Source organism: Cervus elaphus, chromosome X (genome assembly GCF_910594005.1).
Source record: "Cervus elaphus chromosome X, mCerEla1.1, whole genome shotgun sequence".
Taxonomy (NCBI): domain Eukaryota; kingdom Metazoa; phylum Chordata; class Mammalia; order Artiodactyla; family Cervidae; genus Cervus; species Cervus elaphus.
The window spans coordinates 74,993,569-75,011,286 of record NC_057848.1 but is presented as its reverse complement, the minus strand read 5'-3'; the positions used below and the strand labels follow the sequence as shown (position 1 = coordinate 75,011,286).

Genomic DNA, 17,718 nt, shown 5'->3' with positions numbered 1-17,718 from the left:
ATTTCATGTAAACCATGACTATTTTTAGAATAAGTACATCCCATAAAATATTGGGGATTTACTTATGCCAGAGTGATCCCTCCTCCCCTGTTTGTTTATCTGTATCTCAAATGTACCTGGGCGTCCTGTTTTTAACTGGACACATTGAGCCTGGCAGCCCAATGACTCATACCCCTCGCTGGGGTTTGCACAGGGCAGCAATTTTGGCTGGTAGCTCATGCTGGAGCCTGAAATGACTGGTGTTAGTGATGGAGTTGGAGTTCCCCAGAGTTCTCAGTAAACAACTCTGTTTCACTCTCCGCAGAAAGCCCAGGCCCACTCACACTGCGTTTGGACTGGCTTCCAGTATAATTAGGGGTTTTCTCCTCTTAGTCTTCACTGGGTTTTCAGAGCTTCTTGAGGGCTGGGACTGATTCATCTTGACTCCATCCCCTCACTCTCTCCAGCCAGCCCCCTATAAAGTGCCCGGCAGAATTCAGAACCCAGGCTGGGAACAGCTCAAAAGAACACCCACAGAGATAAAAAACCCTCTGATGGCATCTCAATACAAAGGGCTGAAATGAAAGGGTCCGTGGTCCCATTTTATCCACAAGAATGGCAGGTCCCTAAGGGCAGGATTCTCACCTGTCTCCAACCCTACCCTATCTCTGCCCCCCAGCAGGTGTCCAACACCTAGCAAGTGCTCCGTAGACACACTTGGCCCACCGGGTCTCCTACCCACCTCCGCTAACATATCAGAGCTGCCTGGTCTCCATCGCCCCTGGGGGGAATGAGTTGACAGTGATCCGCTGTGAGTCCGCGGGCTGGAGGGCAGCGGGAGGAAGGCCGAGGGGCGCACGTGGCGAGGGGGGGAGGGGTCGGGGGGCGCGGGCGCGAGCAGGCCGCGGAGCGAGGCTGGGGCCCCCGAAAGGCAGGAAAGGGGCGGTAGCACGCCTGGGACTCGGAGAACCCCGGCTCTGCGACCGCTCGGTAGCCCGCTGGGCCTGGGCACGTGACCCGCCGGCCAATAGGGAGGCGAGGAGATCCGCGGTCAAGGCCACGGAGCGTGGGGGCGGCGAGGCTTGGGAGGGCTGGGCTTTCGGCCGCAGCGCCGCGGGGAGGAGAGGGTGGGCAGGGGAGGGGCTGCCCTGAATCGGGCTGGGACTACGGGTCGAGCGGAGTCCGCCCGGAACGCGACTCCCAGGGCGGCCCAACCAGGAAGGGGAGGCGGCCTCTCAGGAGCTGGCTTGCCGGGACCCCCGTCTGCTGTGCTGGGGGACAGCTTCTGAGGGTCCCTTTCTACCTGTCTCACATACCCGGAGCCTGAAAGAATGGAAGAGAGGTACCCGATGGTTCTTGAGGGGACACCCCTGACCTTTCCCTGTGGGCAGGGTGAGCTGGATCACTTTGCCCACACCTCATACCTAGCGCCTAGTAGGTGTGTGTGGACCCAAGTGTGTGTTGCTGAAGAAACACAGGTTGATTGAATGAATGAGGCCTGGCAGTTGTTGCAGAGGCTGAGGGCTGGCCTCTTGGGGGGATGCTGTGGGTCATCACGGGTGTCTGGGTCTGAGGGGCTGTGAGCATTCTGCAGGGAGAGGAAGCTGCCATTCTCTTGTTCCCTAAAGGGATGACCTCAAGCCAAATAGCCACAGTGCCAACTCTGGGGGGACATTGCAAGTCTGAACAATGTGATGATGATACCTCTCCTTTTTGTCCTAATGTCTGCTTCTTCCAGCACCACTGTTCTGAGGCAGGGACACTCATGGGGTCCACAGAGCCACACTTTAGGGGTCCTCCAGTTCAGCAAATCAGCTGCGGGAGCCTCCTCCTTCCACCAGAAGCGAGACCTGGACCTTCTGCACTTTATGTCTTGGTGCCACACCCTAGGTATGTCCCATCACCTAGAATCTGAGAAACCTGGGTTGACATCCTGGCATCCCCGCTTCCTAGCTTCTGTTTTTGAGCCTCTTCATCTGCACCTGTGGGCCCAGGTGGTGCTACCGGTAAAAAACCCACCTGTCAATGCGAGAAATCTAAGAGACGCAGGTTCCATCCCTGAGTCTGTCAGATCCCCTGGAGGAGATGCATAACAACCTGCTCCAGTATCCTTGCCTGGAGAATCCCATGGACAGAAGAGCTTGGCGGGCTACAGTCCATGGGATCACACAGAGTCAGACATGCCTGGAGCGACTGGGCACAGATGCACCTGCACCTGTAAGATGGGATGTTCATAATAGCACTAGGATCATGATGAGGTCTGAACGCAGTGACTCCTACAAAATGTCTGGTACAGAATGGGCCTCGGCAAATGGCAGTCTGGGGGCTGCTGGAGGGCAGGGGCTGGCTTTTTTCACTCACCGCCCTGTGGTGCTGCAAGTCCTCATGGGCATTCCCTGGAAAAGTGTTGAGCAAGCTGTGGCAGTTCTGCCTTGCCTGGCCAGCCGCGGTTCCCAAACTGGGTAGGGCTGAGCTTGCAGGCTGGGGCTGGGGCTGGGGGAAGGAGGAAGGCTCACCAGTATGGGGTAATATTTCCAAAATTCCCCACCACCGAGCCCAGTTTGGGTCTTTTTTAGAGCTGGGTGTGGAGAACTCCCTTCCTGGGTGCTGAATCCACAAACAGGAATCAGCGTGCTTGGCCATCCCCCTAGTTCAGTGGCATCCACAAGATGGCTGCTTCTGGAGGGCTGGGCAGATGGGGCTGCAGCTCAGGCAGCCTTGAAACCCTCCTGCAATTTGCCTAGTGACCCAGATTTGTGGCCAGGTGCCGGTCTCACTCCTGCCTGGTTTGGCTAGATCCAGGGTTTCCAGCTTTAGCAAATAAAAATACAGGATGCCAGTTCAATTTAAATGTCAGATAAACAATGAATAGTTTTGTAGGGTAAGTATGGTCCATGCCATCTTTGGGACATACTTACACTACGGCATTATTTATTGTTTCTCTGCAAATCCCATGTAACTGGACTCCCTGCATTTTCCCTGGCAAACCTAGCTGGAGCTTGTCCAGATGCTGGGGACTGGAAGGGATTCAGTCTTGGGGTGGGGGGGGGGCGGTGGAGAGGGAGCGGACGGCCCCCACCCAAGGCACTTTGAATTGATGTCAGAACAATGGCAGGGGTTGTTCTGTTTTTCTTTGCATAGAAAAGGAGCATTCCATGTCACTCAAAAGAAAACAGAGCGGTGGATTGCAGCTCTGCCTTGCTCGACTGATGTTGACCCAGAACATGCCTAGACTCTGAAAGGGATATTGACTCTTAGACAAGTGGCTCTTTCATCTTTCTCTGCACCTCGCCTTCTTAGGGTTGGTGCCCACCAACCCCATGGCCCGTTTGGAACATGCTCGGGATGGGATGTGCAGTGGCCCTTTGCCTCTCCAGAGGTCCCTGTTCTGCTGAGCTATTCGGATGCTCCAAGTACAAGACCACTTGGTCAAGTGGCCTGATTGGCAGGCTCAGGAACAGATATTATAAAACAAAGAAGGGTAGTTCAATTTCCTGAGCACCTCTGAAGCATCAAGCCTTTTTATGTCATACAAGTTCTAATCTTCACAACTCTGAGAGGCCATGCTATCATTGCCATTTGACAGATGGGGAAACTGAGGCCCCTTAAGAAAAAAGCCTTGTGTGGGGTCATATAGGAAGTGAGAGGTATGGCTGTGGTTCAGACTTTGTTCTCTCTGAATCCAGCACCTAAACTCTTCCCCATCCATCCCCTTGCTCTGTGACCCTTGTGCCCACCAGCTTGCTGAATCCATGCTCCAGGCCTTGGTTTCCTTATTTGGTAAATGAGGGGGGACAGATGAAATGATTCTTGAGGTCTTTGCAAAGATTGTCTTTTCGCTTACCATTTTCATGCATTTGCTACTTGCTTGGCTTAAAACTCAACATTAAAAAAACTAAGATCATGGCATCTGGTTCTATCACATCGTGGCAAATAGAAGGGGAAAAAGTGGAAGCAGTGGCATATTTTCTTTTCTTGGGCTCCAAAACCACAGAAGATGGTGACTACAGCCATGAAATTAAAAGACACCTGCTCCTTGGAATGAAAGCTATGACAAACCTAGATAGCATATTAAAAAGCAGAGGCATCACTTTGCCAACCAAGGTGCATATTGTCAAAGCTATTTTTTTTTCTAGTAGTCATGTATGAATGTGAGAGCTGGATGATAAAGAGGCTGAGTGCCAAAAAAGTGATGCTTTTGAATTGTGGTGCTGGAGAAGATTCTTGAAAGTCCCTTGGACTGCAAGGAGATCAAATAAGTCAATCCTAAAGGAAATCAACCCTGAATAGTCATTGGAAGGAGAAATGCTGAAGCTGAAGTTCTTATACTTTGGCTACCTGATGCTAAGAGCTGAGTCATTGATAAAGACTCTGATGATGGAAAAGATTGAAGGTAAAAGGAGAAGGGGGCAGCAAAAGATGAGATGGTTAGATAGCATCACTGACTCAATGGACATGAGTCAGATCAAATATTGGGAGATATTGGAGGACAGAGGAGTCTGACAGTCTATGAGGTTGCAAAGATGGGGCATGATTTAGTGACTGAACAACAAAAGTTGCTGGAAAAGACTTCTGAGGTTGTTGTCCTTTGTCTTTGTTTTGCCGAAAGTTTTCACTTTTGCCTCAGTTTCAAAGGATTTGTTAACAAAATAAGCCACTCATTATATACAAATAAATAATACAGTTATTTATTAGAGAATTATCTAGCTTACTTTCAACATACTAACATTAAAAGAAAAGAGAAATACAAAGAGAGAAGATACATCACCAAATTGGGTTTTGACCAACATCCAGACTTAATCAGTGCTAGCAAGTCCTGTGTCACAGCACATCTGGAGTCCCAATTGGGTAGAGGGTCCCAGGCAGCTCGTCCTCTCCATGGGTGAGACTTCAAAGATTGCAGTTCGGGTTCCCACTTATAATCCCAGGATGGATGCAAACTGATATCATCATCAATTTGTGACCAAAATGCAAGCCTGGTTTCCTGTTAATGCTGTTTGTTTTGTCTGGTAAAGCATGAAAGTGAAAGTGAAAGTGGCTCAGTCATGCCTGACTCTTTGCAACCCCATGGACTGTATAGTCCATGGAATTCTCCAGGCCAGAATACTGGAGTGGGTAGACTTTTCCTTTTCCTTCTCCAGGGGATCTTCCCAACCCAGGGATCGAACCCAGGTCTCCCACATTACAGGTGGTTTCTTTACCAGCTGAGCCACATGGGAAGCTTGTAAAACTTGGAATGTTGTTAAGCCTGGGGCTTGGTTGGTCAGCTCCCCTTCAGGGGCTCAACAATCTCAAGATTCTTCCCCCATCTTATCTAAGGTGCTGCAAGTCTTGCATTCACAGCAAGCAGGTTAGAAACAAGGTCAGAGGCCTGCTCTGCATTGTCTCTGAATCCTAAATGAGACAACTTATTTAATTTCTGTAACAGTCTTAGAGCAAAAAGACTGACAAACATTCATATTGCAAAACTTAGCCAGTAACTCCCCATCCCCTATAGCACCTTTCATAAAAGAATGTTGCCCATATCCTGAAATATATAAGATAGTCCATTCTCAGGACTCTGACCTTTAACAGTCCATGCCTATAGAGACAAAAAGTTGCAGTACAGAGAAGAACATTTATTATTCTTGTTGGAAGTTTATAGGAACATCCTGACCTGATTCAGACACCAAGAAGTTTGCAACAACCAAACTCGCTCATCCCTCCTCTGGCCTTTAACAATGCTTTGCTGAAACCCTTTGAGAACGTCAGAGTTTTGAGGGCACGAGTCACCCATCTCCTTGCTTGACCTTTCTCTCTTTCAAACTCCAGCATTTTGATTTGTTTGGCCTCACCGTGCACCGGGCACAGGAACTTGTGTTCCTTCAAGTCTTGGCATAAATATCACCTCCTCCAAGAAGCCTTTATTGACCTCCCTGGCTAATGCCCACCCCACCCTGGTTGTTCTCTTTCAATGTCTACATACTACTAGTCACTACTGAAATCAAGGCATGTGTTTGTTTTCATGGAGGAGAAATTCACATAACCATCTTAACCTGGACAGTTGAGTGACAGTTGGTATATTTACAATGCTATGCAATCATCACTCTACCAGTTCCAAATATCTAGTTCCAAAATATCCTCATCACCCCAAAAGGAAACCCCATTCCCATTAGCATTCACCCTCCATTACCCTGTCCCCGGCCCCTGGCAACCACTATCTGCTGTCTGTCTCTAAGGATTAGCCTCTTCTGGACAATACACATAAACGGCATCATATATTGTGTGACCTTTTATGTCTGGCTCCTTTCACTTGGCACAGTGTTTTCAAGATTCTGGCATATTATAGCAGGTGTCAGTACTCCATTCCTTTTCATGGCTGTATTATATTCCATTACATGTATCTAACACATTTTGTTTTTCCCAGTCACAAGCAGATGGACTTTTAGGTTGTTTTCACCTTTTGGCTATTGTGAAATTTGCTGTTATGAACATTAGTGCACAGGTTTTTGTGTAAACATCTGTTTTAAATTATTTTAGGTCTTTAACAAGGAGTGGAGTGGCTGGGTCAAACCATGACTCAATGTTTAATGTTTTGAACAACTGCCAAATTGTTTTCCCAAGTGGCTGCACCCATTTACATTCCCAGCAGAAATGCACAGGGTTTGCAATTTCTCTACATCCTTGCCAACAATTGTTAGTATTTGTCTTTTTGATTATAGCCGTCCTGTGGGTGTGAAGTAGTAGGTCATTGTGGTATTTTTAAATTTCTTCTTGTGCTTCCCTCCCGAATGTGAGATTCACAAGGCCAAGGGTCACATCTGGCCTGTATTTTGCTATACCCAGCTCCTGGCCCTGGCACAAGGAAGGTTCTCAGCACCCAGAGGTCAAGTCATTGCATGAGTAAAATTGTTCTTGCTGAATCCTCCACTCACAGGGCCTGGCATAGAGAAAGCCAGCAGTGGCTGTGTGTTGTTTGTCCTGACGCAGGGCCCTGATGTGGTTTGGCCCCTGGGAGAAGGGGCTTTCGAGGACCACCCAAAGGGAAGGATCCCAGCCTTGTGGATTGGGGCTCAGAGTGGTGGTCCTGCCCCCATGGGACCTGGAGTAACAAGGCGGGGACTGGAGTAGGGGCTCAGTCCATGACAAAGATCCCTGTTCCAAGTAACAGGGAGGTAAACAAAAATAAACAAGGCTGCAGCACCCCCAGAAACACTGGTCCACAAGCTGAAGTCCCTCTTCATAACTCCGCCTGTAGCAGCCCTTTGGAATGTTACTTCTGGCCTGGCCTCCCCATCTCATGTTGCCCTTTGGGATTTGGAGACCAGACTCTGGACTAACAACCTGGGGAGACTGCACCTCTTTAGCTGGAGCTTCTGGTAATTATCTCTCAGTTGCAACCACAGAGATGGGGAGCTCCTCTCACTGTCTGGTGGGGGAGGTGTAATAGGGAAGAACAAATGTGACTCCATATTGGATCCGCTTCTTTTACTTTAGCCTTTGTATTCTGTTGCTTTTGCTACAAGTTAAGAATGTTGTCTATAGCTTGAAATATACAGAATGGCCCATCCTCAAGGCTCTTACCTTTAAGAGTATAACACTTACCCATTCATACAGAGATAAAAAGTTGTGGAACAGAGAATAATATTTGCTGGAGGCTTATAGGAACATCGTGGCCTGACCTACCTGGACAGCTGCAAGAGCAATGGATTCTGACACTGAGAAGTCTGCACCAACCAACCCTACTCCCTCTCTTTTTAATATAGAGGAAGACTGAATTCTTTTATACATACAACAGTATGTTGTACACTTGAAACCAATATAATGTTATATGTCAATTATATCTAAATTTTAAAAAAGTAGTAAAGTATCAGGCTTCTGTGGTGGCTCAGACAGTAAAGAATCTGCCTGCAATGCAGGAGAACTAAGTTAAATCCCTGGGTCGGGAAGATAACCTGGAGAAGGGAATGGCCACCCACTCCATGGACAGAGGAACATGGCAGGCTACAGTCCACGGGATCACAAAGAATTGGACACGACTGACCAACTAAGCACACACACACAATAAAGAATTACTTTATTTCAAGGTTCACCATGGATGAACCTTAAAAGCATTATGCTATGTGAAAGAAATCAGATATAAAAGGCCACGTATTCTATAATTCCCTTTAAGTGAAATATTCAAAACAGGCAATTAAACAGAGACAGAAAGTAGATTATTGGCTGCCAAGGGTGGGGAGTGGGATGTGGACTAATGGTTTGATAGGCACAGGGTTTCCTTTTGGGATGATGGAAATGTTTTGAAAATAGGTAGAGATGTTAGTTGAATAACATGGTGAATATACTACATGCTACTAATTTGTTTTATTTTTTTTCCCATTTACTTTTATTAGTTGGAGGCTAATTACTTTACAATATTGTAGTGGTTTTTGCCATACATTGATATGAATCAGCCATGGATTTACACGTGTTCCCCATCCCAATCCCCCCTCCCGCCTCCCTCTCCATCCCAGCCCTCTGGGTCTTCCCAGCGCACCAGCCCTGAGCACTTGTCTCATGCATCCAGCCTGGGCTGGTGATCTGTTTCACCCTTGATAGTATACTTGTTTCAGTGCTATTCTCTCAGATCATCCCACCCTCGCTTTCTCCCACAGAGTCTAAAAGTCTGTTCTGTACATCTGTGTCTCTTTTTCTGTTTTGCATATAGGGTTATCATTACCATCTTTTAAAATTCCATATATATGTGTACACTCCAAGGAAACCAGATCTGAAAGAGACACGTGTACCCCAATGTTCATCGCAGCACTGTTTATAATAGCCAGGACATGGCAGCAACCTATATGCCCATCAGTAGACGAATCGATAAGGAAGCTGTGGTACATATACACCATGGAATATTACTCAGCCATTAAAAAGAATTCATTTGAATCAGTTTTAATGAGATGGATGAAACTGGAGCCCATTACACAGAGTGAAGTAAGCCAGAAAGATAAAGACCAATACAGCCACTGATTTGTTTTAAAAGGTGGATTTTATGTCATGAATTTTTAAAAAAGCAGTCTTCTCTACCCAATGCCCCTTTGTCCTCAGGATGGCAAGTCCTCATCAGGGTTCAGTTTCAGGCAAAGGTATGAAAATGGTAGCCAGCTTCATGCCAGGAATCACTAGGCTTTGGCATAAGAGCCCACCCAGGCCCTGTCACCCTACTAACAGCTCAGGTCCATGGAGCATCCTTGACCATGGCTTCCTGGCCTTTGTCCACCACCTAAACTTAAAATGTCATTACACCCACTTGAAAAAACGTAAACAATAAGGAAAGTTATTAACTCATACAGGAAGTCCAAACATAGGGCAAGCCCCACAAGCATTCAGATTTTTCTGCCCTTCTTCGCTGTCAGTCATAGCACTCATCCAAAGTTTGACTCCCCCAGGGTCCCTCATATGGCAGCAGATAGCAGCTCTGGCTCTGTGATGTCTTGTTTGCATCCATGGATTAAAGAGCCAATAAAGGTTCTGATGGGCCTGCTTAGTTCACAGGCTCATACCTGAATCAGTGACTGTTTTGGAAGGAAATGCCATGTGCCATTTGGCTTAAATCTAGGTTCCCAATTTTCACCTGAACTTCCCAACTGCAGATGTGGCCAGGCCCCTACCCAGCCCTGGGCTGAGTCAGGCCTTCTCTTCTCGGGGCTCCCCCAGCCACTGGGCTACCTTATCATAGCACTGCTGCCACTGTCTGTTCATGGAGGTTTTTTTCTCACCTTCGCTCTGGGAAGATGAGACCCAGGGGTGGGGGCTTTCTCCAATGCTCTGGGGCCCTAGGGACTGCCCCAGAAGAGCTGCTTTGTATTATTTGCTGAATGAAGGAGAGGATAAGTGAGTGGCTGGGTGGGTAGAATGCTGGGGCTAGGAAGGAGTGGGGTTGTGCAGAGGCCAGAGTTGAAGCGGAATGTGCCTGTGTGTGAGCGCTTGCAGCAGCTTAAAGTCCCCAGCACTATCCTCCCATCTGGAAGTCCTGAGCTGCAGCCACAGGGAGCCCTGGGTGACCAGAGGTCGGGTTGGTGTGGCTCCTTTAAGTAGCTGGGCCCGCACCAGGTCTGACCCACTCCCCGCTCCCTCAGACTGGCCTTTCCTGGCCACTGACCTCATCCCTCCTTCTCCAGCCTGTCCTTGTATCACCCTCTGGATTTGACATGCACTGGCGCCCTCTGGTTATGAATAATACTCCAGGGTCATGTTAAACGGGCCTGTGCCAGGCCCTGCATCTCTTCCCAGAAGTGCAGTGATATAAGAGTCATCACCCGGATTCCCGAGTGGTGGGTTGGGGTTGCAGACAAAGGGGCTGCTGCCTGAGGGGTGGCAACTCTGAGGCCCAAGTCAGGGTTCAGCGCTGTGCTGAAGCTGTGGGGCCCTCCTTCCAGGGGAATCTTAGGTGCGTCCCTGTAGAAAAATGAATGACAGTGGACTTGCTGTAGCTGGGAGTTGGGGACAGGAGCCCTGCCTTCTCAGCTCCCCATCTCGTGCTCCATGGACCCTGAGGCTCTCAGCCTGTGCTCGAATCTCATCTCTGCCACTTAGTCATTTGGTGCCCTGAGAAAATGGCCTTGGCTTCCTAAGCCTCTGATGGACCATCTGTAACTAGATGGGAAGGACAGAGCAGGGAGAGCCTTTGCCTCCGGGGATTTTTGTGAGCATTGCGAGCTTGGTGTGCTCGGGGAGGCTGCCTGGCACTGCTCCCTGCATTCTGAGGACCCCTTCAGAGTGAAAGCCCACTTTTCCTGTAGGTCCCCCTACCCTCGCCCAGCCTGCTTCGTATCACCTGTGTTCCCTCCCCAGCTCTGCATCCCCCCATCCTCTTACTCATGTGACACATCTCTGTCGGGCACCCACTATCATAGAGGCATTGAGCTGGGCATGGAGACCTTCATGGCACACTTAGGATCATTCAGTGTCAGGAGAGCTGGACTAGGAGAGCCTCCTTCTCCCACCTCCCACCAGTGCCATGGGTCCATTTACCTCTCCCCATGGCCTCTGTGCTTGCTGCAGGGGAGGCTCTGGGGTGTGTCCTGATGCCGCTGGGAGAAGGCAAATGATGCTAAGTTAGCCTCTTGACCCCTACCTTGGCCAGACTCCTCTCTCCATGGGATTTGCCAGGCACAATACTAGAGTGGGTTGCCATTTCCTCCTCCAGGGGATCTTCCTGACCCATGGATGGAACCCAGGTCTCTTGCATTGGCAGGCAGATTCCTTACTGCTGAGCCACCAGGGAAGCCCCTCATGACTCTTATAAGGGTCCCATTCATGAGGTTCCACTTTGATGACGTCATCTAGTCTTCATTACTTTCCAAAGGCTTCACCTCCAAACACCATCACATTGGAGGGAAGGGCTTCAACATACAAATTATGGAAGGACACAAACATACAGTCCAGAGCAGGCCCTTTCCCCTGCCGCAGGCATAGGTGTGGTGAGTTAGGGGCATGCCCCTCCAGTGAGACACCATCTCTTCTCCCCACAGATCCCTGAACCTGGGCCAATGGGACCCTACTGTGGCATGCTGAGATGCCAGGTACACACATGAACTTCTTGTGTGCTCACAGATACTAATCCTAGGATGCCAGCTAGGCCCGCCAGCCTGGGGTGCATAGCACACATGGAGGTGCTTGAAGAGTCTTAGCTGAAAAGGGTTGTTGGCTTTCTGATTATCGCAAGGTCAGCACACTGGCAGCATATGTCATTGGCTTCTAGAACACTCTTCCTTAAGCAGATTCTTTGAGGTCCTTCCTGTCTCTTTGTATACATCACTCCCTCCAGGAATGAGCCATCCCCCTGTACCCCCACCCTAGCCAAGTGTGACCTTCTCCCTTGTGCTTTCACAACTCCCTGAGCTTGCCTTGGCCTAGACCACCTACCATCCTGTAGTGAAATTTGCTCAGTCATGTCTGACTCTTTGCAACCCCATGGACTATAGCCTGCCAAGCTCCTCTGTCAATGGAATTCTCCAGGCAAAAATACGGGAGTGGGTAGCCGTCCCTGTCTTCAGGGGGTTTTCCCAACCCAGGGATCGAACCCAGGTTTCCTGCATTGCAGGCAGATTCTTTACCATCTGAGCCACCAGGGAAGCCCAAGAATACTGGAGTGGGTAGCTTATCCCTTCTCCAGGGGATCTTCCCAAACCAGGAATTTAACTGGGGTCTCCTGCATGGCAGGCAGATTCTTTACCAGCTGAGCTACCAGGGAAGTGCACCATCCTGTACTATCACACCTTTTCCCACCATGACCCTGTGATCACTTCCTGTTGTCATTTATACCTAGCTCCACGCCAAGGACTTAGCATACAGTACATGATCCCAAGCATGAATGAATGAGCATTGCACTGTTTTCAAGGGAAGGAGAGACAGCCATACAGACCCCACCAAATGCCTCTGACCACTCAAGCACAGCCCTGGCCACTCAAGTGGTGGGAGGCAGGGCCCATGGCCAGGCCGCCCGAGGGCATATAGGGGCCTTGGGTTGCTGCCTGGCTGAGGTATGCAAGGTCTTGAGCCTCCACAGGGGTTGGGAGCACCCTCCCCCACCAGGGACAGCATGGGGCTGCCAGGAGCAACAGGTGCCAGAGCTAGGAGTGGGAGTGAGCAAGGCCAGAAGAGCTGGGGAGAGCCAGGACTCCCCCACCCCGGCCTGCAGCCTGAGGGCAGTGTGTGAGGAGGTGTTTTATGCTCCAGGGGAAGGGGGAAGTCGTGAGTGCTTGTCAGTACCAAAAGACAGCCTGGAGCCACACCAGCTTTCTTCAGCTTTGATCCCTACAGACTATGACCTATCTTCCTGGAGGGTAAATTTTACTCCAAAACTGGGGGGAAATAGTTAATGTAACTAGTCAGTAATATAAAGATTAGTTTTTTCTATTTAAACAGACATGGATGTAGTATGCTTTTGAATGCAAACTCCATACGGATTTTTTGTTGTAGGTTTACAGTAGTTTTATTTTTTTTTAATTTTAGTGGAGTATAATTGCTTTATAATTATACTTTATAATAAATATACTTTATACTTTATGCTTTATAATGTTGTGTTAGTTTCTGCTGTACAAGGAAGTGAATCAGCCGTACGTATACATATATCCCCTCCCTCTTGGACCTCCCTCCCACTACTTCTCCAATCATCTGGATTTTTGAGCTATAACATATTAGGTATCAAAATGCCAGCTTTGGGCTATGCCCCCAGATCATCCTCCAGGGCTGCATCTCATTCTGTTCAGTTGTTAGAGGGACACAGCTGAAAAACACGAGGGGCACTGGCATGCTGGAGGCGGGGATTGAATTTCCATGTTCCTTCTTCCCATAGCTTGACCTCCCCATTGATCAAATCGCTCAGACCTCCAGTAGGCAATTATATTTTTACTTTAATTTTTATTTTTTAATGGAGTATAGTTGATTTACAGTGTTGTTGTGTTAGTCTCGGGTATACAGCAAAATGATTTAGTTTTATGCACACACACACACACATATATATATATATATATAATTGAGCAGGCAATTCCTTCTTTTTTTATATACTTAAAATCTTTATCGATTCAACTGTAACAGAAACTGTTGGTGAGAATTTAATTTTCCCACTAATTTCCAAACACTTGCTAGTTTGGAAGGACAGTTCGAAAAACAAGTAACAAAAAGCTGATCACGGAGTCACTCAGGACTGCCTCAGGACTGCATGGTGCCTGCTACCCTCCCCTGATGACAATGAGATGGACAGGAGGGGTGAGGGAACACCTACATCAAGAGGGATGAGGGGAAGACCAAGGACGGTACTGGCACGCTCTGCGTTTTCACTCGGAATGGAGGGACCTGGGCCACTGGTGGCACAAAGACAGGGAAGGGCAGTGAGCGGGCAATTCCAATACTTGGGAGCGATGCCTACCTTTGAGATGGGCCAGGATGAGAAACTAAGGAAAGACAGGGGGCCCTGCACCAACTCCCCTGGGGCTAGGAACCCAACCACCTCCCCCCACCCCCTCACCCCCACCCCCGCCACGGGGCACCCCCACCGGAAGTGCCTGCTTGTTGTCTGGTGAGGGCTGTGCATGTTCCTGTGCTTCTGGGGTGTTTGCGGTGCCAGGCACCAGGCTGAGCTATTACCCCCACGATTCTCTGCCATCTTCCTCCCAGCTCTAAGCAAAGTTCTCGGGCCTCTGGGGTTTTGAAGAAGGAGGGGGGCCAGGGCTTGAGGGCCTGGGAAGGTTCTAGTTTGGACACTGATTACTGATGGGCTGCCCCCACCCTTGGAAGCACCCTCACTCCCTCCTCCCTGGCCACCCCAGCTTCTGGGTCAGCCTTCTCTGATCTGGACTCTACATGACCTCAAGCAAGACTGACTCAGCCTGATGGCCCCCCTCTGCTCACTTGGCCACACTGACTCTGTCAGGGCCTGATGTCCACCCTTAGTCTCCTGTCCTCACGCAGGTGTCATCATTCCTGAGTATTAATATCACCTGCTCAAGCACCGCCCCCCACGATCTTCTCAAGGGTGAAGTCTAGCCATGGAGGAGGGTTGTATTTGTTTTCTGGGGCTATCATAACAAAGCCCCACAAACTGTTAACAACAGAAATGGGTTGTCTCTCAGTTCTGGAGACTGGAAGATGGAAATCAAGGTGTGGGCAGGGTTGGTTCCTTCCATGGGCTGAGAGGGAGAATGCATTCCAGGCCTCTCTCCCAGCATCTGGAACTTTGCTGGCCATCTTTGATGTTCCTGGTCTTGTAGAAGCATCACCCCAATCTCTGCCTTCATCTTCACTTGGCCATCTTCTCCCTCTGTGCTTCTCTGTGTCCATGTTTGCCATTCTTTTAAGGACCCCAGTTGTATTGGGTGAGGCACCCGCCTACTCCATGGGGACATCATCTTATTTAATTACATCCACAGCGACCCTATTTCCAAGTAAGTTCATGTTCCGAGGTCCTGGGGGCTAGGACTTTAACATATGGACTTTGAGGGGAGGGAGATATGCAATGCAACCCATAACAGAAGTGAAGTGGAAACTCAAGTTCATCTGATGCCAAATGCCACCTTTTATGCCAGTATGCTGCTGCTTCTCAAATTTTGTCACTGAGTCTCCCTAACAACTGAAGAGCAGGACCTGCACTCCCTGGGTGTCCACTGGAGGAGCTTGAGTGTCCACTCTAGGACCACACTCCAAACGTGCCTTTGTTCAGGGCCACCTCCTGCTGCTTCACATGCCTTGGTCTCCCTTTTCCCATCCCACCCTCACCCCAGGCCAAGTCCAGGGTAACTTTCAACTACCCCATTTTTTCTAGAGTCCTAATGTTGATATCCCAGTGCTTCTTCAGGAAGGGAAGCCTGGGAGCCTCCATGCAGAGAGGATTCCCATTGGTCTTCTCCCCAGAGCATTCCTAGTGACACCCTTCCTGCATCTCATCACCCCGCCCATCTCTGCCTTTCCCTAGACTGAGAGCAACGTCGTTCTGGCCAAGGCTTCTGAGTTTGTTGGAAGCTTCCAGATTGCATCTTGAAGAACAACAGCCAGGTGGGGGAGGAGCACGTGAAGCCTTTCCCTGAAAACGTGCCTCCTCATTCTCCCAGTCTGTGTCCATCAGAGCCTAAGGTTTCCATGATTGCCTTTGCTGCATGTGAACCTTGCACATTTATTTGAGACACCTCTCAGGAAAGCACGCTCTGATTTAATTCCTTTCAGTCACACTGTTATACCACTCTACCCTATTTCTGTCTAACAGTTTGAGCACTGGAGTGCCTTGATTAGAACAATCAATTCTGGATCAAGAAACAGCCTCCCTGGGAACGCAGAATCCAGCCAAGCACCCAGATGCTGAGAAAACAGACCTCTTTTTCCAGTCGCCTCCCCCAGACCTCAGGGGAGCTGTGCACGGTGGGCTCCCCAGTCTCCAGGTCCTGCCACCATGCGGAAGGAAGTCTATTTTGATTGGATCCTTCCCAAAGGATTTACGGAGGCAGGTGGCCCCTCCTGCATAGCAGCTGCAGGTTGGAAGTTTGTCAGCATTTTCCCACAATCCCAGTGGTGGCAGGTGCATTTGAGGACAATCAGGAGTGTGTGATAGATAACAAGAGGCGAGTTGCTCACACTCCTGGAGAACTGGGCCAGCTGCTTGCTCTATGGGAAGAGTCTCACTCGATCTTTGCAAACGTTCTCCAGGGCAGGTCTCATAATGATGCCCATTTTACTAACGAGCAGACTGAGGCTTAGAGAAGGGAAGTAACTTTGTGATAATGTAGTTAGGAAGTGGCAGTGGCCAGATTCAAACCCAGGCCATCTGGCTCTGTGGCCCCAGAATAAGAATCACTCTGCCGAGCTGACTGTTGGTGCTAGAAAGAACTTGAGACTTTGACTGAACCCCTTCGTCTTGGTGAGGAAATTGATGCCTGGGGAGGGAGAGGAGCCTGCCCAAGTTCACAGGGCATGTGTGATGTAACAAGTCCCCATGGAGGGTGGAAAGTGAGCTGATGGGCACTGGTGGTGGATTTAGTGGGGAAGCCTAGCCCTTTGGGGAGGTCTACCCATTGCTGTCCCTTCAAGGACACCTGGCAGTGGTATGGCTGCCAGAGGGGGTGGGCAATGGCAGCAGCAGAGCAGAGGGACAGGGGAGTCATGTGGGCTGCAGCAGAGGCCAGCTTCTGGCTGGCCCTGGCAAGTGGTGGCCTTCCACCAGCAGCAGGGGACCAGCTGTCCCCTTCCTGACGTGGGCAAACCTTGCTTTTCCCCCCAAGTCCTCTTATGTGTCATTGCTACCAGAGCCTGAGCTCTTGATTCCCATTGGAGGAGTTCTTAGCCATCCGGGGATCTGTCTGAAGGACAACAGACCCTGGACCCTCTCCTCAAATCTTGGGAAGCCTGAACTAGGTACCCAAGGAAACCCCCTGACGTCTTCATGCTGGGAGAGTGCAGGGACCATGTAGGATCTGCCGAGTTTCTCGTCTGCAGAACCTCAGCTGGTGACTTTGATAAGAACTGTTGTGCTGGCGTGATGGTGCTGGGAACCCGATTAGAGTGACCTGGTGAGACAGTGGGAATGAAAACATGACAGTAGGCTGTAGAGCAGAGTCTTCGAAGAATTTATGCTGTGAGTGGAAGCAGAGAAGTGAGGCAGTTAGCTTGAGGGAGATAAGGAGAGAGATAGAGGGAGAACCATCCAGAGGAGGGAGGGATTGAGTACATAGCAGTGAAAGAAGATAACTGGGATAACTGCAGGAACAAAGCTCTTTTGAAGCTGATGTGACTGGGATCCAGGATTCTGGGGAGGGGCATGGGGACGGGTCTCTGTGGTAACAGCAGGAGAGGCAGGGTGAGCAGGTACAGGTGTGAGTCCGTGGTACGTATGTGCCAGTTATGGTCTGATTGTTTCTACTTTTGGGTGGAGGGAGGTGAAAATGTGAAATAGCTGTGTAGAGAAGTAGAAAAATACATAGACTTCATGGGTGTCCTTGGATACTGGACAATGTGGAATGTTCCTATGCTGGGGATTGTTATTATTATAACTAAGAAGACTGTTGTTGTTCAGTTGCTCTGTTGTGTCCAACTCTGTGACCCCATGGACTGCAGCATGCCAGGCTTCCCTGTCCTTCACCAGCTCCCGGAGCTTACTCAAACTCATGTCCATCGAGTCGGTGATGCTATCCAACCGTTGCATCCTCTTGTCATCCCCTTCTTCTCCTGCCTTCAGTCTTTCCCAGCATCAGGGTCTTTTCAAATGAGTCAGTTCTTTGCATCAGGTGG

At 49.5% G+C, this 17,718-nt stretch overlaps 1 long non-coding RNA gene across 2 annotated transcripts in view; it reads left to right on the top strand.

Annotated features, from left to right (window-relative positions):
• Nucleotides 1-1,149: 1,149 nt before the first annotated feature.
• Nucleotides 1,150-17,718, top strand: part of LOC122689882 — a 41,875-nt gene continuing 25,306 nt past the window's right edge. For both annotated transcript variants that reach the window (XR_006339940.1, XR_006339939.1), the window contains exons 1-2: nucleotides 1,150-1,321; nucleotides 1,718-1,869. This is a non-coding gene — a long non-coding RNA (uncharacterized LOC122689882). The remainder of the gene's footprint in view (nucleotides 1,322-1,717; nucleotides 1,870-17,718) is intronic.